Source organism: Sciurus vulgaris (assembly GCF_902686455.1).
Source record: "Sciurus vulgaris genome assembly, chromosome: 8".
Taxonomy (NCBI): Eukaryota; Metazoa; Chordata; class Mammalia; order Rodentia; family Sciuridae; genus Sciurus; species Sciurus vulgaris.
In genome coordinates, this window is record NC_136468.1 from 105,177,359 (window position 1) to 105,183,753 (window position 6,395).

Consider the following 6,395-nt stretch of genomic DNA (forward strand, 5'->3'; position numbering starts at 1 on the left):
AACCACAATAAATTAAAATTTGTGTGATATGCAGAGAAGTCTTTAATGGGAATCAATAGTGTCAAGTGTTTATGTTAAGAAAGAAGAATAATTTTTAATAAATGATATGATTCCACTTTTAGAAGCTAGGGAAAAAGAGATACTAAACCCAAAATAAGTAGAAGAAAGGAAATTTTAAAGAGTAGAAATCAATAAAATGGAAAGTAGGTGACCAACAGAGTCATCAACAAAGTCAGAAGCTGGCTGTCAGAAAAGATTCATAAAATTGACAAAACCTTAATATGACTGATGAAAAGAAAAAAAAATTCCCTAAAAGCTATTGATGTCAAGAAGAAGAGTACCAAGTACATAAAAAAATTTAAGTGACTCAATAACAAGAAAAGAAAAAAACTTGATCAAAAATGGGCAAAGAACTCAAATAACATTCATTAAAAAAGACATATGAATGACCAAGAGGTATGTGAAAAAAATTCTCAACATCACTAATGATCAGATAAATTAAAATTACAATCACAATAACATCTACCTCATACCTGTCAGAATGACTATTAATTATTAAGCAGACAGATAACAAGTGTTGGTGAATATAGGGAAAATGGGGAATGCTGCTGTACTATTGGTAGGAATGTAAATTAGTAGAGCTGTTATGGAAAACTTTGTAGAAGTTCCTCAAAAAGTTAAAAACACTATTATATGAACAACTATTATATGATATATATATATACATATATCCAGAGGAAATGAAATTGGTATGTCAAAGACATATCTGCATGCCTGTGTTCATTGAAACATTATTCACAAAAGCTAGAAAAATGGAATCACTCTAAGTGATTCCAGCAGATTAGCATGTAAAGAAAATGTGGCATATGTACACAATGAAATATTCTGTCATTAAAAGGAAGTGTGTCATTTACAACATCATAGATGAACTTGGAGGACATTATGCTAAGGGAAATAAACTATGCTCAGAAAGACAAACACCACATTATCTTATTTATATATGGAATTTCTTAGAAATAAAATGTAAAATGCTGATTACCAGAGGCTGTAGGGGAGGGAACATTGAGGAGATATTAATGAAAAGATAAAATTTCAGTTAGATAGGAAGGATAAACTCAAAAGACATGTTGTACAATATGGTGATGATAGTTAATAATGATGTTTTAGGTATTTGAAAATTGCTAAGTAAGTAGATTTTAAGTACTGTCATCACAAATATATGATTAAGTATGTAAGGTGATAGATCTGTTAATTAACTTGATTTAACTATTTCATAGTGTATATGTATTTCAAAATATCATGTTGTACACCATATATACAATGTCAATTAAAAAAGAAGGGCTATCACGATAGATCCTACAGACATTAGAAGGATAATAAAGCAATATTATGAATAAATTAATGGCAATGAATTTAAAAACAGATGCAATGAACAAATTCCTTTAAAAAACAGTTTATCAAAATAGACAAAGAAGTAATAGATCCGAATAGTCCAGTAACTATAAATTGAATTCTTAATTAAAAAATCTTCCAGGAAAGAAGATTCTGAGTCAGAGGCCTTCATTGATAAATTCTTTCTTTTTTTAAATATGGGAATATCTTTTATTCTGATTATAAAAGTAGTATGTGTTATTGTAAACACTTTAAGCAACAAAAATACAGATGTAAATACATTACAATATTTACTCTTAACAGTTTGGAACACCTTGAACCACACATACACACAGAGAATATAAATACACTATATTGATAAAGATTAATTATAAAAATGATAGATGGTCATAAAAAAAGGAGGTTTGAAAAACTGGGCCTCTTTCAATAGTCTGTGATCCATTTTTTTGAGTGGGGAACTTGGAATGGCAGCTGCCTTGTTGATATGATTTCCTCTTATTTTGGCAACAAAACTTCAATTTTGTTGATTTTAAAATTCTAGTTTCTTAACAGGTACTCATCAACCCACCCCACCCTCCTGCCTGCCCCCTCCAATTTCCTTTATTTTCAACTGCTTCACGTTTGTCAGAACATTTCTACTTAGTCTAGCTATTTTTCAAACTTCATTTTGATAATCATCTCATTAAAAAGTACTACAGAGGACTCATGTTCACTTATAGTTTAAACATGGCTTATTAAACCAGTATTCAAATCTCTGAATGCATTCACTAATATATTTCATAACAAACATATATTCATAAGCCTTTTTATATTGTCCACGTGCTCACCATTCATTGATAAATTCCATCAAACATTTAAGGAAGAAATAATGCTAATATTAAACAAACTAATGTAATGGAAGAGGAAGAAATTCTTTCTAATCTACTTTATGGGATCACCATAACTCATACCAAAACCTGACAAAGAAATTACAAGAAAATTATAGACCAATCTTCATAAACATATATGTAAAAATCTTTAATAAAATATTAGCAAATTGAATCTAGCAATGAATAGGAAGGATAATACAGCTTAGCGAAGTGGGTTTGATTCCTGGAATGCAAGGCTGGTTTTATATTAAAAATTCAATCCAGCACATTTACAGCACATTTACAGGCTAAAGAAAAGAGTTCAAGTAGATGTGGAAAACAAAACTCTTAGCAAACTAGAAATAGAAGGGTGCTTCCTCATGGTAGGAAGCAAACAGAGTAGTCTCCATTAGGTTTCAGGACAAAAGATCTCAGGCAAGCCAGGCCGTGTGAGCCAGCAGACACTGTCACTCAGCAAGCCTGTCCCTGAGAGGCTCAGCAGTTACTTGGGGACTCTGGCCATGGTCTCAGCCCCACCTTTTCCCTGGACTCCACAATCAACCTGAAGAACACAACGTCAGCTTCTGCTAGACCTTCCTCCAGGGACAGAATGTGCTGGCTCAGATCAAAACATCCAGGCTGTCTAACAGTCCCATTTACCACTGTGAATAAGCCTACAGGCCCCAGGAACCAGTTCAGGAACCAGTGTGGGCTGGTTGTCACTACTTGACTTTTGCACATCAAGTATTGGCATCATTGGTCTGGGGATTCTTTCCTGCCCCTCCCTAGTGTGGTGGACTGACCTGTCACCTCTTCAGGGGTCCTATATCCTAGGGGAACAGAGGCCCCAAAGCAGGGAAGGGTGGGATGCCCTTGGCCACTCTGGCTTATTGGGGGCCTGCTGTTCCTCACTCATCATTTCCAACAGGATCTCCTAAGTTGTCTGAGTAATGAGATGGCTGACCTCCATCTGAAAAAGCAACTGCTAAGTTTTCAAAACAAAACAAAATTGTTGGAGACTAAAGGGCATTTTGCTGATTGCTGGTTGATTGTTATGTTTCTTATGGTTTTTGAAAATAACCTTGTAGATGTTATCTGTATGGTAAACTATGCATAGAGTTCAGTTCACAGCATTTTGCTGATTGCTGGTTGATTCAATGCCCTGTTAAGCTGTGGATGGGGAGGTGGAAACTGGGGCCTGGGGAAGGCCAGAGACTTGTCACATTCTTAAATATGTTATGATACTTTAAAAAAAAGTCACTGCCTGGGATGGGAAAAACATGGTCTGAATTAGCTCTCAAGGAGAACTCAATGTTGGCTCATTGTAGGTCAGTGCTGGGGTCATGGTCAGAATGGTAGACACATTCTATGCAGCAAGGGCTCCTTTCCTTTCCTGGGAAGGAGAAGGTGCCAGCAGTGGTGGAGGGAGATCTGTGACTCTGAAGGACCTGGCTGGGCTCCTTGCTTGTGCCCTTGCCCTAGTAGTCCCCTGCCTCCAGCTCACCCCCTTGTCACAGGGTGACTGGGATTCTCCCTTTTTAGATGTTCTGGATTTCTGGTACCAACCTGGTGAGGTGCTTATATTTGCACCTCCCAGCTCTGTGTATCTTGCCCTGGTGCTTCTGTAGTAGCACCCCCTCCTCCACCAATGCATCTTCATTAAGCTTCCCCAGAGACCCTCACCACAATTGTTCTTGTTAACAAAATATCAGTCAAGATCTCTACAGAAGGGCTCAATGTGGTTAGACACCCTATTTCCTGTTTCTCTGCTCTGTCTTGCAAAAACTAAATTTAACTACAGACTTGATGGATATTCTCTGCTTTTGTGGTATACTCTGTAAAATCCCTGACTGTTCTAAGAAATGGGATGAAGAGCATCTTCTGAGAACTCAAAGAGAAAATTACTTTTATGTAAAACTTCCAAACCCCTCATCCCACTGGATATAAAGTTCAAAGAATTTCCAAAATCTTTGTTCAGAGAATTTTAGGTGATAGCTTTCTCTGGACCGACAGAAGTCAATAAGCCTACTTCCTGAAAATTTCTCTGGTGTCCAGCCTCTTCTCTCCTACTTCATTTCAGGCTATTCAGGCCCCACAGATCTCAGCTTTCTTCCTCCTTGAATCTTCTTCATTTTGGCCCTTCCCCTTGCAGTCCTTCTGGCAGGTCTTCCTGCAAAACCCCCCACTGTGGAGATACTTTTCCCCAGTGTCCCTAGGCTCCAACAGGCTAGGGACTTCAGCTGCCTGCATGGAACACAGTTGGGTCTGATAATCTCTGAACCTGGAAGGACTGACAAGTGCCTGGCACATTGACATTCAGAGAGTGTCTGAGATATGCATGAAAGTGTCTTTCAGAAGGTGATGCAGATGACCACTTATGTGCCCATCTCTTCCTTTTTTTAACTAAGTTATTTTAAAATTCCAAAGTAATAGACATGGAAAAACCATAAGGAAGCTATACTTCTCTCTAACACAAAGTAGAAATTTGACCCTTACCATCATGAAATGCAACCCTGGGGGATGAATAATCAGCATTTTGTGATGGGTATTGGCGCAGAACAGCTTTTTAAAGGCATGGATGGATCAGGGTTCTGTTCTAGAAAGAACTTGAGGAGAAGTGAATGTAAACATTCAGAATTGTCTGCACACATGAGTAGCTGATGAAGTGAGAAACAAATAGCAGAGTAAAGTGGGAATGAGAACATTCAAGAAACCGAGCCAGAGAGCAACTGACATGTGTTGATATTCCCTAAAAAAGAATGACAGTAAAACATCTTGTCCCTGAAACACCCCTATCCGACAGGCAGCTGCACCCATGGGCCCTTAGGAGCTCCGCTGAGCCCCGCTGAGATCCACTGGCCAGCGTGTTTGATTACACGTGGCTGCCGCCATTTTGAGACAGCAGCCAGGCCCTGTAAGACCCCTGGCCAGGCTGATTGAGCCCCATCTCCAGGATCCCTCAGTCCCACCGATCACTCCCTGCCTCTGGGGCCCTCACATCAACTGACTGCTCCCTGCTGCCAGGAACCCCAGACCAACTGACTGAGCCCTATCACTGGGAACCCAGACCGACTGATTGCACCCAGCCTCCAGGATCCCACAGCTACACCAAACACACCAAACCTCTAGGACCCGTGCCGGACCAACTGCATCCCGTCTCCAGGACCTCCAGCTGACCACGTCCACCCCTGAGCTGCAGCTCCCCATTTGCCAACACATTTTGAAGCCAGAGCAGCCATCTTGGATCCTGGAAGCCGTAGCTCTGATCTTCAGGTGGGGCAAATCCCATCCTGCAACGCCTGCTGGAGGCTTGAAGCTCATTGTCAGGTACCTCTCATGCATCAGGCTACTGAACACTGGGAGGTTTCATTAGTATATGACTGCTATACAGTAGATTTTCTTTTTTCTCCTTTTTAAAAAAATTTAAGTTCTTATTTCTTTACTTTCTTGCTTTCTCTTCCTTTTGTTTACCTGTTCCTTCAGAATCTCTTTCTCCCTTTTTTGCAGGCTAACATCCGATTTCTTTTGATTACACTCTCACCCTTTCTATTTTCTAGAACTTCTGTATATTCTTTTCTTATCCCATTAACAGCCATATTCTATATCCCTCTGCATCCTCTTTGTCCTCCATTAGAATCTGCAGACCTTATTGCAAACCTGTTTGTTTTACTGAGGATAATATTTGAACTCATTTTGTTTATTATGACAATTTTGTTATTGTCCCCATAGGGGCTATTTGGTCTAGGATTGCATAGTGTCTGATTTGGGCACTGCTAATATTGATCTCCCCTTAAAGAAAGGGTTTTGGAAACCTATAGGGCCACTATAAGCCTATAGGGGGAAATCTGCAATACCCCAGATCTGCACTGCTAGAGGGGAAGATACATGAACAACATGAAAAAACAAGGGAAGAAAGTGATCCAAACAAATCTAGATTCTATAGTAATAGAATCCAATGACAGTATGTTAGAAGAAATGTCAGAAAAGGACTTCAGATTATACGTGCTTAAGATGATTCGTGAAGCAAAGGATGAGATAAGAGAGCAAATGCAGGCAATGAATGATAATACCAATAAGCTGAAAGAGCACCTGCAGGAAGCAAAAGATCATTTCAACAAAGAGATAGAGATTCTCAAAAAAAAAAAAAAAAAAAAA